This window comes from Delphinapterus leucas, chromosome 18 (assembly GCF_059928025.1).
Source record: "Delphinapterus leucas isolate spDelLeu-1000000601 "Yukka" chromosome 18, BTC_Dleu_Yukka2, whole genome shotgun sequence".
NCBI lineage: Eukaryota > Metazoa > Chordata > Mammalia > Artiodactyla > Monodontidae > Delphinapterus > Delphinapterus leucas.
Window position 1 is genome coordinate 3,531,948 of NC_143146.1, and position 9,530 is coordinate 3,541,477.

Consider the following 9,530-nt stretch of genomic DNA (forward strand, 5'->3'; position numbering starts at 1 on the left):
AACTCACTAGGGGAAAACGTAGGGTGGTTTTGAGAGTTGCATTCACTCTTTTCTTCAGCCAGCATTCATTGGGCGGCTTCCCTGTGCACTACTCTGAATGTGGCACCAGAAGTATAAAGACAAATCAGACAGTGGGACTGTCGTGCAGCTGGTGGCCAAGCCTGGACCTCCCTTCAATCTTCTATGAAGAAGTATGCTTGAAGTTGAACCTGGGTGTTGAGAGGGAGCTCTGTGATGTGGGAGGGGAGAGGGTCCCAGGCTGAGGGGTTTGCCAGCATATTCGGGGGTGGGGATAGGGGATGCGCACAGTGGGACCCAGAGGATGCCCAGGGTACCAGCCGGATGCAAGGAAAGTTTGAGTGTGACCCTGAGGCTGGGGAGTTGTGCTGATCTGAACGGTTCCCCAGAAATTCATGTCCTTCTGGAACTGTGAGCTTGGAAATAGGGTCTTGCTGATGTGATCAAGTTAAGAGGATGTGGATTAGGTTATGCCCGAATCCAATGATTGCATCCTTGTAAGAAGAGGGAAATTTGGACACAGACACATGAAAGGAAGGTGGCCACGTTTCAATGAGCACCAAGGATGGCTAGCAACCCCCGGAAGCAGGAAGAAGCTAGGAAGGTTCCTCCTCTCCAGGTTTCAAAGGGAGCCCGGACCTGCCTTCACCTTGACTGTGGACGTCTAGCCTGCAGGACTGTGAAAGAATAAACCTGTGTCCTTGTGGCCGCCTACTTTGCAGGACTTTGTGTGGCTGGGCAGCAGCTGCGCCCTCAGGGCCCCGTGTGTCATGGGACAGCTCTCCTAGCGGTGTGCTCGTATGCTCTGATTTGCGTTCTGTGAAGGTCTCCCGCTGCTGGGCGGTGAGGGGCTGTGAGCACAGTAGGAAGAGGCGAGGAGACCTGGCAGCCGGCCACTGCCATGCCCAGGTGGGAGGGCCAGGGGCTCTGTCCACATGGTGGCAGCGGGACAGATGTGCCGTCGAGCCTGCAGACAGGAGCGAGTGGGCTTGCTACGGGCTGGCAGATTTTTGGGGGACAAGCGTGAAGCCAGGAAACGAGGCTGCCAAGGTCATCTGGGGAGTCCTGGGAGAGCTGCGGGTGGGAGCGGGGGTAGTGGAGGGAAGGGGATGGTGATGGCGGTGGAGACAGGTGAGCAGAAGGGAGGGCCTTCCTGGGGTTCTGGCTTTAGACACTGCATAGAGGGAGGTGCCGGTTACTGAGCCGAAAGGCTGGGGTGACCCCAGGATGGAGGAGAGAGAGAGAGAGAGAGAGAGAGTGTTTTGCCCTCGACTTGTCAATTTCATGTCTGGAAAAGTCCGGGAGGAGGTGTTGTCACTTCTACCTCACTCACTTCTCCATTTCCAATCTAATTTTTTTTTTTTTTTAGTTAACCTTAGTTACTTTAGATTAACATTTTTCTGTGGTCCATCTTGCTCATTTAGTGAGTTATACAGGCTTATTTACTGAGTTATACCCTCTTTTATCATGCTTTGCTTTATTGCACTTCAAAGATATTGCTTTTTTTTTTTTTTTTTTTTCAAATTGAGACTTTGGGGCAACCTGCATGGAGCAAACCTATTGGCACCATTTTTCAAATAGCATTTGCTCGCTTGGTGTCTCTGTGTCCCATTTTGGTAATTCTTGCAATATTTCAAACTTTTTCATTATTATTATTGTATTTGTTATGGCACTCTGTGGTCAGTGACCTTTGATGGTACTAGTACGCCTCGGGGAAGGCTCAGAAGATGGTTAGCATTTTTTAGCAATAAAGTTTTTTTTCAATTAAAAAAAACTTAACGTATTTTTTTCTTTTAGACATAATGTTATTGCACACCTAATAGACTACAGTCTAGTGTAAACATAACTTTAAAATGCCCTGGGGAGCTTCCCTGGTGGCGCAGTGGTTGGGAGTCCACCTGCCGATGCAGGGGATGTGGGTTCGTGCCCCGGTCCGGGAGGATCCCACATGTCGCGGAGCGGCTGGGCCCGTGAGCCATGGCCACTGAGTCTGCGCGTCCGGAGCCTGTGCTCCGCAAAAGGAGAGGCCACAATAGTGAGAGGCCCGCGTACCGCAAAAAAAAAAAAAAAAAAAAAAACCAAAGCCCTGGGAAACCAAAACAATTCTTGTTTTATTGTGATGTCCGCTTTATGGCAATGGTCTGGAACCAAACACCCAGTATTTTGAGGTGTGCCTGTTTTCAGGTTTTGTTTTTCAAGGCTGGGGAACATCTTTTTCTCATTCTTAGCCCTGGAGAAGACAAGCACATGGTGATATTCATGGAGACATAGCATTGGACGCAGAGCTTCTAGCTTCGGGAGAGGTGGGACCTTTGCCCTCAGAAGATCCCCCCTAAGGTAAGTCGGCAAATCACTCAGTGAAACGGCCCAGCTGCAGAGGGCAGGGCTGATCAGACCTTCGGGTTCAGGCTGTCCAGGGTCCTGCTGGCGCTACGGCATAGCGGCTTCCCTGCACCTCTGCCGGGGCCGGGCCTCACCCTCCTCCAGGCCCTGCCCACATACTCATGCTCACTGTTACTGCTGGGGACCACTGGTCACCTGCTACTGCTCTGTCCTGGATGGGTCAGGGCCTGTATCCCACCAGCATCCCAATTCCTGGGTAGCTTTCCGAACAGGAAGTGGAAATGGCTTCTTCTTTTCTTCACTGTGCATTTTTAGTGCAATGCATAGTTAATTTAATTTAATTTCTTAGTTTCTTATAGTTCTCTGTCTCTAGAAACTTTGGGAAAATTTACCTGAGTCTTGTTTTAGGGGATATTTGAAGGATCTAACCTGCTGTACCCCAATGCCCGCTCCCCTGAGATGTCAGTCCAGCCCCAGTACAAGCCTCATCTGGGGAGCATCCCGTGCTCTGGGCCTTCAAAGGGTGCAGATAAGACGCACTGCTTTCTGTTGCAAAAATCTTAACTTCAGCTTATAGCCTGATAGAGCATCAAAGATGTTTGCCATTTCGTGCTTGAGTACCACTGTATCTCCGGACATCCAACACCTGACCACTCTTCTGGTCGAGACAGGATTTCAGTGAAGGAGCTTATCACCAGGACGAACCTTCCTGAGCTCTCCGGGTGCCTACAAATATGTATCAACTCTCTTGTCACAATCAATAGTCTTCTATGTAGCGACAATAAGGAAAATGTGTACTTCTTAATACATTGATTTTCTCCAGAAATTTACTGATCACATAAAATGAAGTCGAGCAAAACATGCTACATTTGACAATCATTTTTAATGTCTTTGTGCAATCTTCCTTTTTTTAAAAAAAGGGGGAATATTTTAGTGCTAAAGCATTTCGCGAGTTGCTAGGCACCAGTTCGTATGTTGGTGTGACACAACGCAGAAGTTTTGACGGACAATTGTCCTCCCGAGGCAATCATTATCCACGTAGAGCAAACAGTCTGGGAATGCCAGAAATTAGGGGGCTTCTCATTTTTTGACCTAGAAGGGCTGATCCAGACTCGTTTATAGACCTGAGCTGGATGAGTTAACATGAGTAGTAAACAGCGTTCAGAAGCATTTAGCCTGCTAGCAATTACATAAGCAAAACCACTGGATCAAAACAAACAAATAAAAATATTGTTTTGGTGTGTGTGGGACCGTACTGCACAGTTTGAACTCCTTGCACTGACCCTATAATTAGTTGTGACTGCCCCTGACGTGGAGGTACCTGGATGGGGTGGGAGGAAATGGTTTCACCAACAGACAATTGTCATATTTGCATGACCTAACTTGACCTCACTTCCCAGAGAGGAGCTCATTTGGACAAACTACATCCCCCCTGTGCAAAATCTGAATTGGCAAATGCAGTGAAACTAACAAAAACGTAACAATCCATGAAGAAAGTCCAAATCAATTTCACAACACGAAGAGGTGAGAAGAAGCAAACGGTTGTCAGTGTGAAAAACAATGAACTGGGGAAAAACACACGGGACTCCAGCCCTCTCGCCTCAGCCTCGGTCAGACCGCGTGTCCCTTTTGAATGTGCCATGAGCACAGAAATATGAACGTGAAATACGGCAAATTGGTACCCTGTGTTTCTTCTGAACGGCACAGAATTTTTGTTAGGATGGGAATCAGTCTATGAAAAGAAATCAATCTGTCAATATGTTCTTGTTTTTCTCCACCGGCAAGAAACTCAGCTTATTTTGAAAAGCCAAAAGGAACACAGTCTGCCTTTTAGAATTAAATGCCCCCAGGAAGCTTAGCCTTTGGAGGTCACATTTTCTTAAAAGACAAGGAGAGCTCCTTAGCTTGCCTGGTCATGAGGAGGTGGAGGAAGCAAGCCTGCGTTGATGAGATGAGCTTCCTCTGGTACCTTGGAAACCGCCCTGCTGCCCTCTGTGGAGGGCGGGTCAGGCAGGGAATCCACAGGGGCCCGTGTGGGTGGGAGGGACATAATTCTGCACCAGAAGAGATACCTTGGGGATGCAGGCCAACAGAGGTCAGAGCATCTCCTTAGCTCTCTTTCAAGGAGCTCTGTGATTGATAAATAGACTAATTGAAAATTACCAAGACCCCCTCCCCTGCCCCGAGAGTTTGGGGAGTAGAAACAGGACAGGGTACTCTAACTCCCATGCAGTGGCTTATTGAGAAAAAAATGTAGCCTTCATCTGTCTTCTGTCCGTAATTCCCTCTCCCCATGAGCTCCTTTCCACCCTGGGCTTCTCATCTTGAAGGAAGGAAAAAAAGGATTTATATCAAGTTGTAGGGTATTCTTGCCAAACCTAGTAGATTCAATTGTTCAAAGCTCCTGGGTTTGTGTAAAAAAAAAAAAAAAAAAAAAACCAAACAAACATGAAAAGCAAAACCCTAAAACCTCCAGCAAATTTGAAATACACAGTCAATGAGTGACAATATTTATCTTTTGGAAAAGACCTTTAAATAAAGACTCAGAGGAAAAACAAAAGAAAAATAATCGTTTGGTATATTTCCCCAACATATTGGCTTTTTAATTGTCAGTGTATGCATTTTTGCTTCCGCCAAGAAATCTGCATCCCTGCTTCGTCCTGAAGATTGAGCCTCACCAGGCAAGTCTGTTACTATGGCAAACGCTTTTATCGGAAGACGAATGTAAATGAGAGGAACTCACAAAATGTACGGCGAAAACAGCAAGGCAGGAAAACATTCTTCGTTCTTGGGTCCGAGCCTTTGAAAGGAGGCGGTGACAATGAAATATTTAACAATTACTTATTGGGTGAGCAACCTTACTGTAGGAACCGTAGGAGGTACAAGGCAAAAATGGATCTGTTTCCTGGTCTCAAGGACCTTACATTCCATCCGGGAATGCTGATGTAATCACAACAGACAGATGAGCCCCTTAAGGTAATACACATGTGATGGACTGGGAAATAAATTATTTAGGCAACGGGTGCTACAGGAACCCAGATAAGGGAGCTACGATGGGCAACGTTTGCTCAAGAAAGGCCTCCTTGGGGAAGGGGTCTGTAGACTTTGTTTTTTAATGGTGGATGGTGTTGGATGGGTCAGAGAGAGTAAGGGTTACGGAAAAGTTCAAATGTATACTTGAGGGTTTAGGGGGTTGACTAAAATAGGGAAGCTGTGAAGGAAAAAGTTGGGATCTCAGATTTAAAAGATAAATGAGTCTACATTCTGGGGGCTCCTTTTGAAATGCTAAGGGATTTGGACGTTATCCTATAGGAAAGGAATAGATACTCAAGATATTCGATGGGTTCTCGTTTCCCAGTTCTTTCAAAATAATAACAACTGTTGAATGATGACCCTTGCGCCACCTTCCCCCACTGGGGTCAGGCACGGTGAGTCCTAATTCAGCAGTTCATCAGCTCACCATCCAGTTTTGCTCTAGTTTCTATTCTGAGGTTGGCAAACACTTCCCTGGAGTGTATTGTACTCTCTGTTTCCAGGCTACCCCTCGCGTAGCTCAGCCTCTCCAGAGTTTAGGCTTTCTGCCAACAAGCCCCAATCTGTCCCTAAATCAACACTCGGTGGCTGCTGCAGTATCTCCCCAAAGGTTGCTGCCCACCTGCTTGAACCTGCTGGTTTCTAGGGTTACAGGCTCATGCCGGGCTCACTGCCGTGGGCAGGGCCGGGCTTCTGGGGGAATGGCTTGCACACTTCACGTACACTTGACCTGCCTTCCAACAATCTTCTGGCTGCTGCCCAGCTCTCCAGACTCACATTTCCAAGTGCTAGAAAGGTCCCAGCTCCATCACCCTTCCCTAGCTGGATGCTTAGACCTAGTGGATACACTGTCTCCAGCTGGAATGTTGGCTCAGCTCTTCCCCACTCAACCTATCTCCTAGCTAAGCAGACGTGGGCAAGGAGTAGGATCTACAAAGCAGTGCCCTAGAGCATTAAAATTGCCATTGTGTAAAATATATCAAAAGAGTAAAAAAAAAAGGAAGAAAACTAGTTAAGAGAGTTTCAGTGTCTCATGAGGTGAAAAGATCTGGGCTAGGGAGGTGATACTAGACTAGAAAGGAAGGGTTAGATATGAGATAGATGGGAAAATGGACCAGGGTCGGTGACTCCTTGACCCTAAAGAACAAACAGAGGGGAGTCCAAGGTGCCTGAAGAGTTTCTGGTGTGGGAGGTGGAGAGGATGAGGGTGCCGTTTGCAGAAATAAGGAAACAGAAGGGACATTTACCATCCCTATTTAGGGATGGGTGGGTTGAATTTAAATACTCAAGTAAAAATGGAAATTTTCCTCAATGTCTTGGAGGGAGAAACGTTGCTAGTGGGTGAATTTGCTAGTGAAGAAAAAAAAAAAGGAACAAACTGGTAAGAGATAAAGGAATTAGCTTAGGGAAATGTTCATATTTAAGAAGAAGTTAGAGAGAGGAAGAGGAAGAAAAGTCAATAAAGTGATAGAGAAGTGAGAGCCAAAGAGGTCACGATTGAACCAAGGCAATTCGGGGTCACAGAAGTCAAATAAATAGCTCAAAATTTCAAAAGAAATACACTAGTCATGTCACATGATCTTGAGGAGTCGCGGTGAATGGGGAATAAATACATAACTGGGAGAGAGGAATTCACGGCTCCTCACTGGTGCAATTTCTCTCTAGTGGTGGCAACAGAGCCAGACTCAGCTAGCCAGGAAGCCAATAATTATAAATAATTCTAGAAGTTTGCAGCTAGATTTGGGTATGAATAAGCAGTGATCGTTGAGAAATTTGGCAACAACAGGAATGAGGGCTTCTGCACACTGTGGGCGAAGCATTTACAGAGACTGAAAAGATGCAGAATAAAGAGGTAGTTGTTTAGAAAAGGGGAAGGAGATGGGGTGCAGTTCTCATGCCTCTCAGCCGGTTTTGTAAATAAGTTAGAGACAAAATCACTTACCCGGGAGGGGTACGGAGGACTGGGAACTTGAACTGAGGACAAATGATGGGGAGGGTCATTAATAGCTCATGGGTTAAGGAGAAAAGGCAAGTACAAGACATACAGGAAGTCACGGTGCAGTCGTAAGGGCCAATTAAAAGGAGAGAACATGCAGTTTTAGTGAGTTCAAACAGCTCTGTGAGAACAAGGCAGTGGAGCCCAACAGCGGGATGAAGGAAAGCAATGAACTTGACCCAGAGGTCAAGTTCACTGGTAGTCATGGCTGAAGTTCAAGGGCGAAGGAAATCCAGGTTAGTGTAAGTTGAAGTAGTATCATGGGGTTTAGGGCTTCAATATATGAGTCTGAGAGGGGCATGGTTCTGTCCCTACCAGCTTCTTGTCCTTTCCTGTTTAGTCTGGGCAAAGGGCAAAGTCCAACTTCAGAGAATCCTACCACAGTTGCTTCAGCGCATTCCTGAGTGAGGCCGTGGCATCCCTCTAGGAAAGGGGATGCTAGGACACAGTGATGTGGAGGGTGGACACGGCAAGCAAAAGAATCCCTCCTCCAGGGGAGAAGCAGCGACAGACTTGGGCGGGAGCAGTAATGAGGATGAAATGTCACCGGCACAACCCTGAACCTGGTTTATAACCTCGGGAATAAATGGCGACCGAGGATTTGTTTACACAGCAGAGGGGAGCTTGAGATCTGTGGACATTTACAACTTTCTAAATGTGTAATTCCTTCAGGGACAGCAAAATAACCCACTATTTTCCAACGCTATTAAATATTGATAAGTAGGAGATGGCCTCTCTTTAAAAGCGGAGATTTTTAAAAGGCGATTCCTGCGTCGTGGGCCACAGATTTGAGAGAATCCCTGACCGGTGAGAATGAGAACATTTAAAATGACACTCTTCCCTGGTCCAGCGCTTTTTTCCTATTTATTCTAAGGGCCTAAACTTCCTGTGCTTATGTCTTCCTGCAGCTATGTTGAAATAAGTGGCATTTAGCTGCTCAGCGTGATGAAGTGCTAAATGTGGTTTGTGCCAGATTTAATTGCCGCTACAGATGACAGCAAGGCTCTGTCCCTTGGCCTGAACTTGGACTGCAGCTTGGCCGATTCTGCGGTTTGGTCATTCTTGCTACGGCTGCGGATCACTGCAGGATTGATTTGATTGGTATTGACCGTGAAGAGAGCTCCACGGAACGGTTGGGCTGGACCAAAGTCTAGTTCAGATGTTCAGTTGAGCTACAACCATTGTCTAAATGTATATTTTAAAATACACATTCCAAACAAAAAAGAACGACGAAGGAGAAAGCATCGTGAAGAAGATCTCCGTGGTTTCTTTCTAAGCAAATCAAACGAGGCAGTAGAACGTCAAGGCTCTTGAGCAGGCGGGTGTTTCTTGAGTGAAGAGCATAGTACTGAGAATCCTCCTTCCTTCCTGCGTTGCTGGAACAAGCATCTATTGACCCATCTTGACCATTTCCTCTCTCTTGAGTAAGCCACCCGAGCTGGTGTGAGCTATGGACGGCCAGGCCTCGCTCACATCTCCCCTGTGTCCACCACCGTGAACTTCCTCTCGCTGTCTTCACGGCTCTTACCTCAGTCTCCCCCTTGACCACATCCCTTTAAGCTTTTTCCCTTTCACCTTTTCCTTTCCCAGCTCTCATTCACTAACCCAGAATCATCCTCCTTCCTCCCTTTTCATTGCCAGGTATCCCACCTACAATGGACCCCGGATTCTTGGAACCGAAGACCTGTGTCTTCTAGTCTATGCCCTCTAGAGACACAAAAATGCACTTACGCTGTGCGGACCACTGGCTTTCCAGGCTTCTCCTTCATACCATCCGGCAAGCGAGTCTCCACAGCCACGCCTACACCATTCTCTGTTCCTTCACTCCCGTGCTGGGAATGCTATCGATCAAGTTCCAGAAGCTCTTGGGAAAACCTGTTGGTAGCACATAATAAATGGAAAATGACAGCATTAGCTTATGTGCTCTCTTTTCCCAACTAAACCAAGTCTTGATTAGCTAAGATCTTCTACTTCAGTAGTTAGATCACTTCCACTTTGGGCAGTGGGGGTAAAATGATAGCAATTCTATAGGGAACTTAGAGACACGTATTATGGCATCACTAGCAACGTTCCCCAGGGTTCGAGTTCTGTGGTCTTGGGTATGAAAAATGCATAAGGCCTGTGACGTTCCTCAAGTTCC

At 46.7% G+C, this 9,530-nt stretch overlaps 1 long non-coding RNA gene across 1 annotated transcript; it reads left to right on the top strand.

Moving 5' to 3' along the window:
- The first annotated feature begins 7,164 nt into the window (after positions 1-7,164).
- Positions 7,165-9,294, top strand: LOC111176324 (uncharacterized). Its single transcript, XR_002644963.2, has 3 exons — positions 7,165-7,626; positions 8,299-8,814; positions 9,032-9,294. It is a non-coding gene; the product is annotated as an uncharacterized LOC111176324 (long non-coding RNA).
- Positions 9,295-9,530: the final 236 nt, after the last annotated feature.